This window comes from Diprion similis, chromosome 12, assembly GCF_021155765.1.
Source record: "Diprion similis isolate iyDipSimi1 chromosome 12, iyDipSimi1.1, whole genome shotgun sequence".
NCBI lineage: Eukaryota > Metazoa > Arthropoda > Insecta > Hymenoptera > Diprionidae > Diprion > Diprion similis.
The window spans coordinates 2,372,243-2,391,498 of record NC_060116.1 but is presented as its reverse complement, the minus strand read 5'-3'; the positions used below and the strand labels follow the sequence as shown (position 1 = coordinate 2,391,498).

Below are 19,256 nucleotides of genomic sequence, written 5' to 3'. Positions count from 1 at the left end.
CAATTTAATTTAATTTAATGTAATTTAATCTAATTTAGTTTATATTATTTGTGTTGAATTTATGTATATGTGTTGTGTCGAAGGGGTGTAGTACTGGATGTGTGAAACTGGAAAACTATCCTGTAGAAGAATTTATGTAAAAAAATATTCTGTAGAACAATTCTCTTGTAGAATAATTCACGTAAGATTATTTTTGATGCGAATTTCGAATTCCTTTCTGTAGAACATTTTCCCTATAAAGCTGTTTCTGTAGAATCAATTCTCCTCCATACAAAAATACTCAAGCCACGCATTTATGCGCAGTTATAGGCCAAGGGAAATTTATACACAGGCATATAAACAATTGGAAGTTGAAAAAAAGAATATTTAACTCCATCCTCATTTTGTAGGCAAATTCTGTCTAAAAATATATAAAATTTAACCAAGGTGGTTTATTGTCGCATATTAGACGAGTAAAAAAAGTTGTTGCTGTGGTTGAAGAATCTGCAAATATTTGTGAAAAAAAAATTGTATCGAGATAATGATAAGACGTAGCAAGCATTATTAATAGCTTTAAAATGATAAAGGAATTTTAATTTCACGGTCAATTCTTACTTTTTACATTCAGAGGTTATTGGAAAATCAGCCGAGTAGTGGAACCACTTTTTTTTTTGCAAAATGCTATCTTGACGACAGATAGTCGTGAGTGTTTTTCTATCAGAACCAAAATGACTGCGTTAGTCATGTGAGTTATTGAGAACCATGATTCCGGATAGGTGAGAGGGTTAACGGAAACATCATGATTTTGGCGCAAGAAGAAAATTATCTTTACACGAAGCGTCGAATTCGAATTGTAAGTATATAATAAATACAGATAACTCACAGGATATTGCAAATTACGGGGACACTTTAAAATAAATGAATCAATAATCAGAAGCTTTCAAGAGTTAAGAAAATGTATGTTCTTCCAACTTTCCGTGCTGCATTGTAAAGATGGCGCGGACGTGCGTCACCGCGTTAAAGAGCTACGATCAGTGAAAAATCGATAAATTGTCGACGAGAACGAAGAAGATGCCGAAATGGATTACGAAGTCGGTCGTAGCCTCGATGAGGAAATCAGATATCGGCGGGGGAAGGAAAAAATTACACCAATTTTCACTTCGTTAGGCTCTGGCTGCGCGGCTGGAAGATCGGCGCGGAAGGGAAAAGGGTGGGGCTGAAATCCCTGGGGATCCTCAGCGAACCGAATTATCCTTTGAATCTACAATTAGAGTCCTGGAGCATGCGAAGCACGTCTCGTAAAACTTCTGCGAGGAATACTAAAACCACCGCGATGTGCAAACAGGATCAATACCTAGGAGGGAGGCACCCGACATCCAGCCGGAATACGAACAAATCCAAGTTCACCGTTGCCACGGTCTATGCCACGGAAAACGAAAGAATACGAAGAAGAAAATGGATTCGGGATAGGAAAACTTGATGCAACATTCCCGCCACTAGAGTAGTTTTTTCTTCTCTGTGTACATATCGTCGGTCTCGACGATTGAGTACATGCAATCCACCGAGAGAGTTTTGTGTAATTAGTTGGTCATTACAGAATCATTACGTATTTATACAGGATGGCCAGAAATATTTGAGAAAAAAATTCCACATTTCCAGATTTTTTCAGAACTTAAGGCCTAGTTTTCCCTGACATTTTCCCCACTTTTAGTAAGTTACGGTTAAAATTCAATTCGAATTGAGGAAAAATATAACGTAAAAAAGTCAGTTTGAGCAAATTTGTTTTCTCGATAAAAAAAAATGAACTTATTATACCACAAAAATCATTTCTAATTCCTATGATAGAAAAGTCTCGAGAAAAGTGACATTTTCAGTTTTTTCCACAGCCAAATTAAAAATCCCCCGACAATTCCAGGTTTTCCAGATTTTTCAGGTGTGTGATTACTTGAATGGTATATATTTCCTTGTAATTGTTACAATAATTTGATGTTGATGTAACAGTAAATTGACGTTAAGGATTTAATTAACTGAAAAAATGTAACCTAATCAAAGAAATTTTATACTTCAAAAACATAAAAATACAATACAGGCAACTAAAATCGTACTAAAATCTTACTTTCATGAAATTTTTCTTCTAATTTAAAGAATATCTATTCGATCAGTTATTCTCCAACATCATCTGTAAATTAGTCTTAAAAAAGCAAAGACAAGACAGGACATAAAACAGTGGCAAAAATTAATGCGCCGGTTCTGCCACAGAGTACGAAAGTCTATCAAGACTTTCGTGGATTTTCAAGCTCGTGGAAAAAGTGACAAAACTAGAGCGGTCCAGCAGTCGAACCAGTAAGAGACTGTAGTACAGGCAGCAGCTTGTCGATGAATGTATGTTTAGGTTAAGGCAAGGCGGAACTAACTCTGGTTCACACGCTACTCGGGGGCAAACATTTTCTTGCATGATGCCCGGACTCGTGAACTTAACCCTTTTATTTTTAATATGTATACGAGCGCGTGTTTATACTCGGCGGTAGCGTGGAATGAAAATATGTTACCTGCATGCACCGTTTCTTTTTGCCACTATTATTTCCATTTCTTCATACCTTGCCAAGCGCGCTGCGCTGCTGCAACTGTATAATAATACAGCAAGAAGCACAATATAACGTAATTTCATATATTCGCAATAACGAAAACAAGAAACTGAAAAATCGCAACTCGAATAGGTTTATTCTGTAAGTATGATCATGTATATATATCACTACAATATAGTATTTATACCACGTCTTTGCGTCCGATGATCGTTGCGTCGTGCGTGAATATAGGCATCGATCGATCTACTCACTTACTTCGCCGTAAGAAGACGGTCGTCACGAATTGTGATCGCCGTTCAGATAAACAGCTTGCGGTGCTGACGTAGGCACGCAGTTTCGGAGAACGATCAAAGGACGTTGCGCGTCTACGCGTAGAATGCTTAATTGGAAATCAAATCGAGCTAGGGAATCAGCTCGTCAGGGTCGATTTGACAAACGGTGAGAATAAAGGTTCGTTTAGGCGTTACATTATGAACAAATTATTATAAATAAATAATAAATATTATTATAAATAAATTAGTTCAGAATTCGGGTGAACACCGTTGAATCGATGACTAATTTGTTTATTAATTTATATTAATTTTTTATGAAGGTTTAAAGTTTATGTAAGTGTATAATTTTTTTTACAAAATGTTAAATTTTTCGTATAAATACGAAAAACCGTGCAAAAAACAAAGATTGTTTTTGAAATCTCTGAATTCGTACGAAAATCTTAATATAAAATGAAACATTCGTTCAAATATTAATAAGATTAATAATAAATTTTCGGATGCAATGGTTAGTCTGCAATACAAATATTTACATTCCAGTTGTAATTTGGTCCGAGAACCGGCTTTGCGGCCTTTAATTAAGCATCTAGAATGGCTGTGCTCTTATATGCGAACGAAGCCAAGCAGCGGAGTCAAGAATTGCAAGATTTCCTGAAGATTAGATTACAGCTGCAGTGCTTTGTCTCACTTAAATCACACTAGTTAGTGTCACGTTCTAGCTTAACCGGCCACCGTGAAAGGGTCCGGTGTACTTCAGCCTCGCGTAGAAACTGCAGCAAAGAGTCCTTTAGACATAACCGCTCAAGGAATGAGAGAAAAAAACTGGCTTACCCACCGCTTGTCGACTGCAACTGTTTTACAGAGCCTGTTATACGTATAACATGCACGGAATTAAATTCTGTGCATTTACAGTACATTTACAATATTAAGAAATGTGTGAAAAAAATATGAGAATAGTTGACGAAATAGTGAAGATTGTAAAATAGATTTGAGTAAAGTAATAAATTCACAATCTCAAAAGTTGTTATAATTGAATTACTATAGCATTTAATTAGAGCAGTTTTTAATGCAGACGTCTAATTAACATGAGAATCGTGAAAATTTAATAATTTTGAGATAAAAGTTGTGTTTTCAACAATTCCCCATCAACGTAGAGAAAATTATATTCTACAATAGTAGGAAAAAAGAGGGCTCTAGAAAAAATTCAGATCCTGAATAAAATCCTTTTTTGAATCACGGAACATGAATGTACTAAGAAGGAGAAAAAATATGACCGAATTCCAAATAATTTTAAATCAGTGTAGATCGGTTAAATGTAGTTTCATCTTTCAACTGAATGTAATTCATCACGTATATTATAGAGATCCGGAAAACTTGATTGACGTATAACAATCGTCGTAGCATCGAAATTAGTGATTGTTTTTCCAACCAACGGAAGCGAAGACTTATAAGGGATGAGACTCGGCAGGGTTTGAGGTTCGAATGTAGCGGGCGCCCCCTCGAAGCCCTACAAATTAATTGAGAAAGCAGGGTGCCGCGAACTGCTGCAAGGAGACAACCCTTCGATCTAAATTCAATTATTTAGCTACCACTCAATGGCATTAGGTTTGTGCGCGCCTGCTTTCCATTATCAAGTTGAAGTTTACGTTGCGTACATCGGCACGTCAGCCTCCACATGCCTATACGCAAAACATAATCGGATCTTATCAGATTATCCATACGGACACCAAAGTCGGGATTCGATGAAATTGTACAAGAAGATTGGGAGGACAAACATCAATAATTACATGGAGTATATATATTAGGGTGGCGCAAAAAACCGACTATTTTTTTTTTTTTTTTTGAGTCTCGTGTGACAAAATGTTATTTTTTGATGTTTTAAGAGTCCACTCCACAGGACAGCTCGAGAAAAAAATTTTACGAGGTCACTCCAAATTTTTTAAAATGTAAAAAATCGTCAAAAAATTAAATTAAAAAAATTCTATTTCCAGTATTTTGTTTGATTTTTAATTCATGTTGTGGTGTATTGTTATCGATTCTTTCTTACTAAATTAAAGAAAAAAAATTTATGAAATTTTAATATGAATATTAAAAGGTCGCTCGAAAAGATCTAAAGAAATGCACCAAAAAATTGAAAAAAAAATATAAGCGACCTTTCAAAATTCAAATTTTGAACTGAAACTTTCGGAAACTTATTTTTTTTTTGTCTATAAAATTATACCGTAACGAGGAAAAAAAAATAATAAACAAAAAAAATCGATTTTTGACGATTTCTGACGTTTTAAAAAATATGGAGCGACCTCTTAAAATTTTTTTTTGAACTGTCCTTTGGAGTGGGCTCTTAAAACATCAAAAACTAACAATTTGTCACATGAGACTCGGAAAAAAAAAAAGTCGTTTTTATTTGCGCCACCCTAAAATACATATACATGCATTACAACCAAACATAATTTATTCACAAAATTGAGCGACTGCAGTTTACTTGAGAAGAACAAATTAGATCGAAGATTTTGATAATATACACAACTTAGAAACACTCGTAAACAAGTTACAGGAAATTTTGACAGACTCCAGTTGAATTCTTAAAGGTTAAAGATAGCGTTATTAAGATATCTGCGGTAATATGTTTAAAATAATAATTCACAAACAGTTTTTGCGTCGCATCATGTACTAAATTGGCTTTTAAGAAATGAAATTTTTATAATCTTATCAGTTTGAAACAAAATGAAATCATTATTTAGCAGATAATCGTGAATTAAATGACCTATTATCGGATTTAATCATATTTTGTTGAACTTCGTCAACCTAATGAATAATGTTTCATTCCCAAACGGAGTCAATTCAACACGTTCTTACAGACGCAACAACAAGACGTGAGCACGAATGATAATACGATTATTTAATTACATTAGACTTTGGATATAATAAAGTATGAGTATATAAAAAATTTGGTGTTTGTCAGGTTTCCTTTGAAGCAGCGAACCAATTTTAAATCATATTTTTCTACCCCGCAAAAGTCTTCAGTAATTTCTGGGGCGATGGTCTACACGCTAGGGGGTAAAGCGGAAAACGGCAATGATTATTAAAAAAAATTGCATTGAGAATCGTCGTTCCTTTTAAAAAAAAAACGGAACCCACCCTTCTTTCAGGGGCGTATTACATGTACAATAATTGCACACAAGTCCCCTCGAACAATCAGATAAAACGATGGGAAGGAATGCTTACGACGGTGTCGTAATATATTGAAGGGTGATTGGAGGCAGGAAAGAAGAAACTCCATCGATGACGAATGTGGTTGATTATTGCACCGCACGTGGATAGCAGGAGGAATTTTGCTTGTGCCAACAAGCGAAATAAATAAAACTAGTAGTAAGTAATTCATCAAAATCAACCCTTATCATATTTCATGACGGAGATGATAGACGCCGAAGGGATGGATAGATCGCGCGGCATAGAGCACGAATTAGGTTCTATTGAAGAGTTTTCTCCCTCCGCCCCTGCAGCCCTGCTGCAACGCCACCGTCTCCGCCACGAAAGCACGTGAATTACGATCTATTCAACAAAATGACTCCGCGCTATCCGCATGCGGTGCTCTGCGAGAGTTGAGTTATTAATTATACACCGTGTCCCCTACGTGCTTTGATAAATATTTGTACGTTATGCAAGGGGGATATGGGTATGTCCGTTTCAAAAATAACAAACCCGCGGCTGCTTTTCAACGAGATTATCTGTAAGTCGACGCTTTTTTCTCATCACCTCTTGTCGCGTTTTCATTTTAAATAAACCTACCTATGATATATAATAACAATATGTGTATCTAGATGCGTTTATACATAGTTTTCCAATAACTATATATACACAAGTATAATATACTTTCGTGTACAAGTATAAATATATATATGTGTGTTCCTAATCTGTTGCAAATAATTTTTTTTTCTAATCTGTGTAAAGTTTCAAGTCACTACATCAATTGGAACACGTAGCTTGAATTTTCCCATTGAGGTGAAGAAAAAAATTACCCTCGCCGTTGATTTTTGGGTAGATTAAAAAAAATCTGATTTTTTTGGAAACTTGTAATCGTCTGTAAAGAAATATAAATCATTTGCAACGATAGATTCTTTTTTTTTTGTTCAGCATCGTATTATTTAGGAAGAATCGATCAAGAACCGTGACGAAAAAAAACGAAGATCTGACTTGTTTAAATATTTTTACATAACAATTCGAATTTGACAAAAAAGAAAAAAAATATTCCTATTCAAGAGAATTTTTTTTTTTTTGCATTCACTTTGCGCTCATATAAACATAATTTTTTTCTCCATAACTGCTGGATAAAATAACACGATGGGGTGATACGCGAGAGCTTGCCGCCGCGGCGGTCGGAATGCCGAAGTAATCATGAATTCTACAAGGTGTCGAAAACGCGGGTGGAATGATTAATTGGATGCTAGGCGGGAAGCCATAGTAAGAGATGATTCTCCGTTCTTCGAAATGGAAGGTGGAATAGCTCTGCCGTTCAAACTGTGTGCTGCATGTGCGAATCATGATTCACGTCTGATTTACGCGTTGCTGCGGTTTTCGTTCGAAGCTATACTGAGTCAGCGTAGCCATGGCAAGCCCTTGTGATCCTGCCTGATTGTAGCTCGCAGTTGTTGTGCCTTTTTGTAACGCGGTCGAGAAGACTTGGTACACGAGTAATATTCTAGGAGGTTGATGTTGTAATGAAACGTTGAGAAGAAATCACTAATTTCTTATTCTTACAATGGTTTTGAAGGAACTAGGATTGCAAAATATGAATTTATTTAGTTTTGTTACGGTTTAGTGAATTTTAAACCGTTCGAAAAATGTGGAATAACGGCTTTTCCTCGTCATGAATCCTTACAATATAACCTTACCAACTTCGATATTGCAATATTATTTTTACGGCATGGGCATTGAAAAGTCCACTTTTTGTGGCAGTTTTCGTTCCGTAAAGTGACGCTTTATACGGCAGCGAACAAAGTGGCGGAATAAAGTCTTTATTCCGGAGTTTTGATGCGCAGTTCGAAGTGCGCATCTGAAACTGCCGAATAAAGTAGCTTCGTCGAACAGATCGCGACATAACTTCACTCTTTGTTTTGCTTTTCAATGCCCGTACCGTAAAAAATATTGCATATGGCATGCCCGTAAACCGGTTTTTGGCTCGGATAATTTTAGTACTCGCTTCCGGCTCGAGCCTTCAGTTCGTCCTGAAATCTTTATCCTAGCCAAAAAAACAAGCGGTTCACGGACATGCCACATAAATAGCTATTTATGGTATGGTAACTCACAATAAGTGTGTCAAAAAGAAACTCATCATCTTATGAAACTATTTTTTATGTAAAATGTTCAATTTGAACAAATATGAGTTTCTCAATAATGTGTGACAGTCTACTGAATTCTACACGGTAAGAAAGTTGCGAAATAACGAGTTTAACTAAAATGCATCTTTAGATTAACGTTATAAATTTTAACCTTATAATTTATCTTCTTTGTGACGTCATATATACGGTCTCTACTTGAATCTACGTGAGCTCGCAACACTGCTTATTTACATCAGGTATAAATAATAAAGTATTAACAAACTAAATTTATCGAGACATTTTTAGCTTCATTCAGCACAGCGGGATTCAAAATACATGTATTTTTCAACACAGAAAATGAATTTTCGGAGCTTACAGTTAATTTTGTTTGGTAAACGATAAAGGAACAACCAGGAAAAAGCAAAATTTTATTCTGACTAACGATGAATTGGATTCGACAAGATAACATTCAGCTATAAATATCACTGTCGCCTGCAAGAATATATGTACAGATATGAGTACTATGTATGGGGCGTTCCACATCAATTCGAATGCCGATGCCTAACCAGGCATAATTGCAAAATTTTCGAAAACTGTGAATAAAGTTACAAAAATTTTGTGGCGAAAACCAAAAATATTCCATCGAAAATTGAAGTGGGCCGGCAAAACCGTAATTTCTTATTCACTTTTTTACCAATTATTAAATTCTCTTTAGTTATTTTGATTATTTTCTAAATTTCCGGGTTCAATATATCTTTCATAATGCAAAAAAAAATTTGGAAATTTGAATTTAAATTCAAAGTTGAAAAATCAAACTGAATTAATAAAAAAAATAGTAGTTCGAATTTTGAAACTACTTTATTTAAATTTAATTAAAATTTACAGATGTTACAAAATAATAAATCAAAATGACTAAAAAAATTGTATTAAGTGCTTCAAAAATTAATGAAATATTACCATTTTCCCTGTCCAGTTCAATTTTAGTTGGAATATTTTTGATATTGGCTACAAAATTTATGTAATTTTTTTTCATAATTTTCAAAAATGTTGTAATCTCTGTCAAAGAATTATCATTTGAGGCACATTGGTTGTGCCAGGGGTAAGAAAATCTGGAAAAAAATGCTAAAATAATGAAAGATGGAACAATAATATAAAAAACCGCGGATCAAATCCAAGAGGGTGAGAGTTGGACCCTAGTCGACGTGGAATGTTCCATATATATTCTCCATAAGAACAATTATGAATTGTTTAGGGTAAATTATCAGTAGTATAGGACTTGCTTGGAAAATATTGTCATTGTTGCTAAATAATGATAGGTACACGATGTGTGAGAATAACTGTATAACTATATGATGTAAATACATTTGTGTTACCAGATAATATAAATATTATCTGTTAATTGCGGCAATAATTCGTTCACTGGGTCTCTTGAAATACGCCGTCAGCATTATCTTATGGTTGCACAAATATTCAAATTATTGACACACTTATACCAACATTGCGAGGAATATTCATCGTACATAAAAGGCGCTGTTTACATTCATCGTCTGACAAACAAAACGTGATCACCCGTACTTTCCTAACACTAGCATTTTCCAGTAGTTATCGTTATTTCAGGACTCGGAGAAACCGAGGGATCTTTCTCGCGTAAGATAAAATGTTTTCACAGCCATCCAACATGCTGAAGAAACTCAACTTTCAAATAATATTTTCATCATATTGACAACATATTGCTATTATTGAATATATAACTTAATTGGCTTTAAACAAAATCAACAAGTGGAAGACGTGAAAACAGTTCGAAGGCATGAAAATCAATATTTAAAAACCGCGTTGAACCGCTAACCCGGTTAAACTGGAATCGCAGTTGACTCGAGTCGTTACATCTACTACCTGCGTGCGAATGCTCTTACACGCAAGGTGCGCGGCTGTTTTCATCGGCCATTCGTTTACTCCCTAGCCTCAATTCTCTAGGGTAGGTTTAAGGTGAATGAATAAATGAGCAAGCTTTTATACATGGTATACCAAGAGGAAACGGTGAAGCTTAGCAGACTGAGTGACCAGCTGCGCGTGCGCAAAATGGGGGAATTAACTTACTCAAGGTAATGTGAAATGAAATTATGACTCGTATTTAGTAGTCGTCATGCATTCATCAGTCAGTTAGCAATAAAAGTTTTCCAATTCTACCCGAATCAGCACATCGCCAAATTCGCATCACCTACATAACCTCCATTAGCCTTGAGCTTGAGTCGTCCAGTCGGTATGAAAGCTCAAAAAAAGCTCGCGCATGCGCAGTCGGGCGCTTAATCTGCCAACGTCTACCGAACTCGTTCATGATAATCCGTATGTACACAAAGTTGAGGACGAGGCCGAGTGTACCGGAATTAAGGTTAAACGGTGACGGTTAGGCGCACGTAACTCGACCGTATTTCAACGAACGACGGTATTATAGGAAGTTTTACTCGAGATTGAGTCCGCGAATAATTTATCCAACGGTTGTTTATTCACCATCATTTATCACCGCGGTCGCAGCGGTCTATTTATCCGACGATTCCCACAGAGTTTGATGTTTCGTGAGGTTGAGGTGAGAGGCTACTACCTACCTGGTTCCAGTCTCGTTCACGGCAACGACTTTTCAGCGGAAACTTTTACCACTGCTGAAGTGGTAGTCGTAAAACGACGTGTCCGTAACACGGAAACACGGTTCGGTGAGTTTCACCACGATTATATCGTATCCTAGGCGGAAATCGTAACACCTAAAACGAACCCCAGGAACAGTAGTGGGTCTACAAGTAGCGCAAAATCCAATAATCCAGGCTGATATTTTGTAAAAATAATATTCAAATATCAAAAATTTATACGTAGAAATTTATATGGCAAAACAGATCCTGCTCATCAATTTCTTACACTCTGACAAAACTTTGTGATGATAAAAATGTTTGACATTCGTTGCGTTTGAAAAATTGCAAAAAAGCACTCTTCAAACAATCATGCGAAGCTATGTCATGTTGTTACCATTTTCTGAACATATATGCTATAACAGAAGGTCGTGAAAAGCCTCTGTCAGATAAAAGCAAAGCTCTTTACGAATATGCATAAAGAAGATGCAGAGTTGCACTTTTTGCAGACTGCAAAATGCTTCTTCAGCCAACACACAGAATATATGTAACGTCGATTAGAAGCAGAAAAAAATTCAAAAGTTAAACGCAGACTTTTCCAGCATGCACAACACATGTATATAATAGTGCAGAATCCATGTGAGACGTTTCCGAGGACGTTCTGCAGCGCAATCTGCTAAGTGCCTACCGCGTCTTTTTTGAAAGCTGCACTTTTGATCAGTAGCTTCACTTTTGCTGAATGGTTTCACATCTCGTAGCAATTGTGAGTACCTAGTAGATTTATTTTTTGTTAACTTTCGTTTCGATTAAAAAAAAAAAAAATATATGTATATATATGTAACGAATTTTATATTAATTATGAGCATCCAAAGTTTTCAGTATACATTGAATAACTAAAGAACGAAGGTTGAATATCTTTTATGAAGTACTTGTTTCTACTTCTCTTGCTCGAAATGAGAACTTTGCAGCAAATGAAACGATAACAAAGTGTACATAATGATAGCTGAGCCTTGACGTTTGTTTTCCGGGATAAAATTTTAACGGGCGTCAAATAACGTGAGAAAAGAGAGTAGTCGAAGTGATTAGCGCCGCGAGGTGTTTTGAAACATGAAGAAGGCCAGTGTATATATATACTATATACGGTAAGTATATTTGTAGATGCATTTCTCACTAGCGGTCAAGCCCAACGGCGATATGCATATATCATGTATACAGATAACGCAACGGTCTCTTGCTTTGAATTTTGGCGAACTACGAGGCAGGTTTTTTTCTGTGTTCGAAGTGTTGTTTCAGAGGTGGAAGCCGGGTACATACAAACTGATTGAGATAATATACCCTCGACATATAATTTATACTAATTAAAAATCTGCGTAGTTGACGCTAAAACTTCAGCTATCGACAAAATTGTACACATGGATTGTGTTTCGTCGTTTTTTTTTTTTGGCAGTGGCGTGAATTTATGGAGGTCGCCTTGTTCTCTATCAACTTTTGCACAAATAAATAATAATGTGTTTTTTCACAAGCCACGATTTTTCACTCACGCTAATTCCAAATTCTAGGTTTTTTCTTCGTCCACTCAAGCAATTGAAAACAAAAATCATTTTGGCAAGTTTAAGAAAAATAAAAAAAAAGTCGGACGAATCTTTGGTATTGACGTAATAGCAAAATTCCTAGGTAGCTGTATGGAGTAATTTGTTGTTTCTGCTGTCAAGATCTCGATTTTTAATGATCAATGTTGACTATGATAGAGCTTGGCAAAAACGAAGAAAAAAAGATCAAGTACGATTTTCAATGTGCTTGAAGTCCTGATCATAGATGTATCCGAAAGTTACAAACGAGCTTATTCAACTCTGAACTCGGCCAATTCCCGCCGAAAGTAACATAGATTAATAAACTGCCAATTCGATTAATGAAAAATCTTTTCTAAAAAGAAAACTTCCGTCGGCATCGGTAACTTGAAGTTTCATTGAACCCATCGTTTGAAATTTCAAGCATATGATTTCAACGTCAAGATCCTATTTCCCAAAAAAAATCAAGACTAAGAAAAAAATTTGTTTGCTTAAACATTTCTTCGGCTCGATCGTACCAAGCTGAAAAATTTCAAGAAGAAGTATGAACCATGAAATTATACATATTTCATCGTCGAACATTGTACCTGCAGCATCACCCGGTATGCGGCACAAGACACGCACTCTATTATCTTTACATCGCCCAAGGATGAGGATGAGGATGAGGAGGATGAAGAGGAGGGGCGGGGAGGGTAAGGGTAAGGGAATGCAAGGAAAGAAGGAAAGAAGGAGAGAAGGAAAGGAGAACGGACGCTCAGCGACCGCGCTGAAAAGCCGAAGCAGAAGAAGAGGGATTCCTTTGTCCGTACAGGTGCGCTGCTGCCGGTAGGCGGACAGGCGGCAGGTTGCTGGCTGCTGCAGAAACCGAGAACAGGTTTTCACAAAACTCAACCAACCCTCGAGAACCCTCCGACGTTGTACACACAAACAAGCGTAATATACCCTTGCCGTTGCTGTTGCTGTTGCTGCTCGTGCTGTTTCAGGGAATGTTCGAAGTGAAAACCGTCTGCTACACGCAGGCAGGTAAGCATGCATTAGGAGAAACAAAAACTCGAGTATTGGTGGTGCAGAACCTAGTTCGGCGTGGTATACCTACCACGTTGCGTGCGTTATTGACAAGCCCTGAAGCCTGCGGTGAGTTATTTTAAGTGGTAAAAGCGGATATTCATCGAGGCGCGAGATCTACGTCTATTCAATGAAATGGTAGGTGTCATACAACTGATTATTGGGAACACTCGTAGGACATTTTTCAAGCTCCCTCGAAAGCGTCCTGAATCGAACAATCGAATTGATCGTTGTGAAAGTTACACTCCAAATTGTGGGATCGTTGAAATATTTACAGACTTTTTCAGTTATTCTATAGACTGAAAATGACTATTTTACACGCATATATAATTATATATACAGATATATATATATATATATATATATATATATATATATAAAGAAATTCAAGTACAAAAGACTAGTTTCAAGCATTAAACAGGACGAATTTCTCAGGGAAAAGTTATTTGTAACGTATAAAATTTAAATCGAATCCGACAATCGTACGTATTATATATATAAGAAGAGATTCTTTACATAATTCTCCCCAATTCTGACAAGTTAATTATCAACCCCATTTTAACCCCGCTGAACATGGAATAAATAAGTTAATGTTTAATTTAACCAAATCATTTTTCATTTATATTCAAGAGAAGATTTTGATTGTCTAGATCAGTAACGCATTACCATAATCAAATATTTACGAGGAGCAGCAGCATATTCTGAATTCATCGAAGATAATATTATCAAATTGCTACAGTTGTCTCGACGATAAAAATTTTGTCAAATCAAAAAAAATAAGTTTTTGTCAGAGATTTTGGTAAAGAGAAAAAAAAATAAAAAATTAACAATCGCGTGAAAATAACCATGCAAATGAAAAAAACAATGTAGAGAAAATAATTAATGCATAGCCTTGAAGCTTGTAGCCAGAGATTCTGACCGAGGAGACGTTATCCCGCTGCAAGGCGAGTGGACAGTACACCCATACGCTATAAATACGACACGTAACTATATATATATATATATATAGATGGCCGTACGTGCTCGTGTGTATATGTAGGTATCAGCGTCAGTATTTGAGCCATGGACAACTTTGTAGAAGCACGCGACCCAATTGCCGTGCGCGTTTAATGACGTACTGTACATACAGTACATATATATATATATAGACGTAGTAGGTGATACCTACATCAAAAGTTGCGTTGCGTAGATTATTTATGTATAGGTAGATATAACACGTATCTGAGCATGATAGCACCTGAAATTTTTCTCAGCAATCATAAACTCGTTAAAAGAAGGGAACCACGTGATCTATGGGGTACGAGACGAGTGGGGCACTCACGGAAAGAGGTTAGTTTTTTGTTGTATAATGGCTTTGGAAAAAGTTTATGTCAATTCTCGAAAATGGAGGTCAATTAATTTGTAAAAACGTTGCGCTGCGAATGATTTTCTGGCGGCAAGTTTTGCATGCTAACTCGAACCTGGCATTACCATCTAATAAATCGTTTAATACTAAAAGGACGATCGCGATTTGGCATCAACATTTCAAAGAAATTCGAAAAAATGATTTTGGGGCGTACAGTATTACATTATGAGTACCAAAAATTCTTGAAAAACGTTGCTCGCCATCATTCCCACGCCAATACAGCAGCTGTCTCCACTCACTGAACAGCAATGGTCCCTGACATTGTGTCAAGTACGAAATATAATATCTGCAAAAGTGTCGAGTGGCGTGTACTACGTTCATACTCTTATTTCTCCTTGGATGCCGGACGCCGGAATACAATCTATAGCTGTTGAAGAGTCGTAACATCACGTGTACAGAAATGATTCCCAGAAATAAAATGGTTCCAAAGTTTGCGACGTTATGTCATGGAGACTGCTGCATATAGCCTAACAATAGCGGTTTCTAAACTTCGTGATAAAGGATATAATAACAGGATTTTGAAAGTACAACTCCATCCTTTTTCTAGCAAATAAATTGTTAATCGATTATTCAAGGTCATTATCGTAATTGTATCATGAATGGTATATTCGTATCGCGGAGTTTTGGACAAGACCAATACATACGACTTGATTCTATTAGGTTGAAGCGCGAGTAACGTTAACGTAACGGTGCATATTCAGGAAATTGTTTACACGTAACTTTAGGACTGTCCGAAATTAATTGAACCGTAATGAAGTAGACCGTTTTCATATTTTAAGAACCCAACTCTTTTGAAATCATTCTAAAATTGCAAAGCAATGAAGTTTTAGCAGCCAAAGGTGTGAAACTTTTAGGAAGTAGAAGAATGCAGTTCAGTTTTATCCTCATAATTTTTTTAAAGTATTGGGGGTTCAAGGTATTTCACAAGGTTTTCATTTTCGGATTTCACTACCTTATTTGAGAGAACATAAGAACGTTTTTGGCTACTAATTTTGGCTGCTGGCTTCAGCCCCGTAAGTTTTAACCCTTTGAGGACGCATTTTTCTACCGAAAAAAATGTAGAAAATAATAGGTGATTTCGGAAATACTAAATTTAAAGTGGCAAGAATTTTCCGAAATTTCCAATATTTTTGTTGGAAAAAAATAGAAAACGGAAAATTCTAAAAAAAATATATATATTATAAAACAGTGTATAGAGAATAGGTGAAAAAAAATCCAGAGCCTCAGCTGTCTACGTTACAAAAAAACTGATTTTTTAACGAGTTTTTTTGCGTTAATTGTTTATAACAACCATAATGAAATGAATACGTCAAACGTAACGGTAACGTCACAAAAGTTATCATCTATTTTTGGAAAGCAGCTGCATTCATAAATAAAATTCGTGAGAGCAATGTGATGCACAACGATATAACACGCAATTTCAACAAGGTGGTTATTATACTGCACTCAAGACGCCTTCCCTCGAAATAATAACTATGAGCACATCTACATATTAGAACGATGTTGTTTCAGATAAAGGTTATATTTTTTTTTCTCTCTCTCAAGCCTTCTGCATACGTAGGACTCTCTATCCGACGTCTGTCCGTCGTTCCTACAGTGCAATCGTGGGTGGCGAGACTCAATTTACGCTAAGTACGGTTAATCGCTCCCCCTCTTCACTGACTGTCCAATATGACGTCATGAAATATTCGTCTCTATTGTATCGATGCTCTCCTCAGAGACCTCAAATTCGACCTGGAGATCGTGACGTGTGCAGAGATCGAAGCCGAATCTAGCAGCCAAAATTAGCAGCCAAACGTTCTAATATTCGTTCGAATAAGGTAGTGAAGTCCGAAAATCAAAATTTTGTGAAATTCTTGAACCTTGAACCACCAATACTTTTACAGAATTATAAAGATAACACTGCACTGCATTTTTTCAATTTCCAAAAAGTTTAACACGTTTGGCTACTAACTCTGCTAGTTACAGCTTCACATGCAGAGGAGATGCCTTTGTTCAATAAGCTATAGTATCCGGCACTTGAATACGGAATATTTTATTCTAAGATCATTAGTTTGGTTCAAAACAAATTTAACGTTTGAAAAATAATCCCTTGCAGAGTTAAAATTCCGTTTTTGTTCGACCACTCTGTATGCAAGCACGAAGTGGCCACGGGAGGATTGATTGGCAGACGAATGGACGTTACGTATAGATTCAATCAGTGTTTAATGATCATTGACACTCGATGCGCGATGAATATCTGTGAGAACACGTCTCCGGAGAACTCGCAAGTGACTAATACATCGCACCAGGGACAAGCTAGCTGGGCCGTGCCACTTATCGATTGAATTCTTTGAGCATTTTGCGATAAGATATAGTATACACCGTATTCAGCAGATACCACGTGACAGTGGTTTATTATCGTATATAAGTGTCAGACGTGCGTGTTACCTAGCCACGCGCGATTTGGAACAATCAACTCATACGTACCGCGTCTGTAAGGATGAATGAGTGATCGCGACAATTTTGCAGAAATTTCAGATATTTTTCAGATAAAATGAAAATCAGCATGCATCTGATGCCTTCTTGCGACTAACTGTTTCAATGTCGATCGAATTGTTCAATTTTAAACGAAAGAAAATCGTTGATTCAAATTCGACTGCGTATAAGACGAATTTTTGAACTAGAATGACGGAAAAAAAATTCACAAAAATTGGAGGCATGGCATAGATAATCTGGTAGATGATCTTAATTCTGTCCTCTCGATTTTATCACTCGACTTTAAGCACTCGCATTGGCCAACGCGCAAAATCGTTACGAGAATGAAGTTAGAACGTTGATGTATCAAAGTTTTGAAATAAAAATCACTATTTAGCACCGTTAGAATACCTAAAGAAATTTTTATTACAAAATCTGAGCTTGTTGATGCTGTATTAACAGTTTACTAGATTTCAAGTAATCCTAAAGTTGCAAAATAACGACTTTCTCTAAAGTTGCATCATTACAATAAGATTGCAAACTTCAGCTTGATAAATCGTTAGCGTTTGTAAAATCGGTAAAATTACAATACAAATTTTCTTTCTCCGATTACAATGTTACCGAATCTAATACAGGAAAAAGAGGAATTATAACGAAATAGACGATCGTCAATTTCCTCAAGTGACTGTACGCACCTTCGAACAGAATTGAAAGTGAAACGGTCGGTCAACGGTATTTTACAACGGTCGTGCGCACGTAACCGTCATTTACAGCGCGACGGCGTCTAATTGTAAGTCTTTGGCGTGGTGTGAAAAAAGGAAGGAAACCGACAAGAAAGAATATGGCCAAAGTGGTGGAAGGCGATTGGGAGAATTTCACCTAGCTTTGGAAATTTCCGTAGCCGTTTAGCCATGGCGAATCATATAAACGGTCGCCGCTGGGACCGAACCGAAGGATGAACAACCGCAATACCAAGGACAGAGATCGGAGAGCCTGGTGTGACCGTCGCGACGCGACTTTCGAGAAGAGACGGACTACAAGCCGGCGCCAGGACCCGAAGAGAGCAGCCAGAGAGAACAAAGAGAGCTTGAGAGCAGGTAAGCATTATACTCATCTTCAAGGTAATGCTCTCAGGTAAATTTCCCGGTAATTTTTCTCTCCCCCGCTCTTAGGATTCGCTTCAAGGCTAAACTCTAAGGCCTTGCCGAAGGCCCATAATTCGAAGCTGAGACCAAACCGGATTCTCACCAAAGAACAAGTGGAGATATTTTTCCCGATGAAAATCCTCGCTTTTGTTTTACGATTTCACTTTTCCCAAGGTCTGTATTTTCACGATTTGTGGATTCGTGATTTGTCATTTCATAATTATTTGACCGTATAACGTACGTTCGTGACGTATTCTTGAGCCTATTCTAAAATCTGATAAGGCAAGCAATTAAAAGGGGAAAGGCAAACATTCGAGTACTGCCGATGAGGGAAAAAGTCGGAGGATCGATCACTGAAAGCAGTGCTATAAAGCTATTCTTTCTACTGCTCAACATAAATGCATCAACGAAAAATCGTTAAGCGATTGAGTCTCCAGGTGCTGGTAGACTTGAAACTGAGTGGGAAAGCTATAAACCCGCCAAACTGTGTCTGGGAAAACAATCTAGGAATATTATGAGTAGATGATATATTTCCTTGTCGGTTTGTGAGAAGTTTATTTGGAAAGAAAGCGCGAACGTCGCCGTCGGAACACGTCCAGAAACTGTAACCGTGGCTAGAAAATATAATCAAACGAAGATTCGACTGACCCGCAAGGTAATCGGGCGTTTGCAGACAGACCGCAACGTCTGGGATTATAAATAGTTGCGATATACAAAGTCTGGCGGGCTGAGTTTGGCGGAACTCGATCACACAGGTAAACGACACATTGGCTAGAAGGCATGTGTAAACAAAGGAATGACCCAGAAAACTGAAAAATGGGAAGCAGGTTGAAGTTTGTAACGAGGT

At 36.8% G+C, this 19,256-nt stretch overlaps 1 protein-coding gene across 4 annotated transcripts in view; it reads right to left on the bottom strand.

Moving 5' to 3' along the window:
- LOC124413501 (fasciclin-2) overlaps positions 1-19,256 on the bottom strand; it is a 69,817-nt gene that overhangs the window by 49,867 nt on the left and 694 nt on the right. The window lies entirely within an intron of this gene.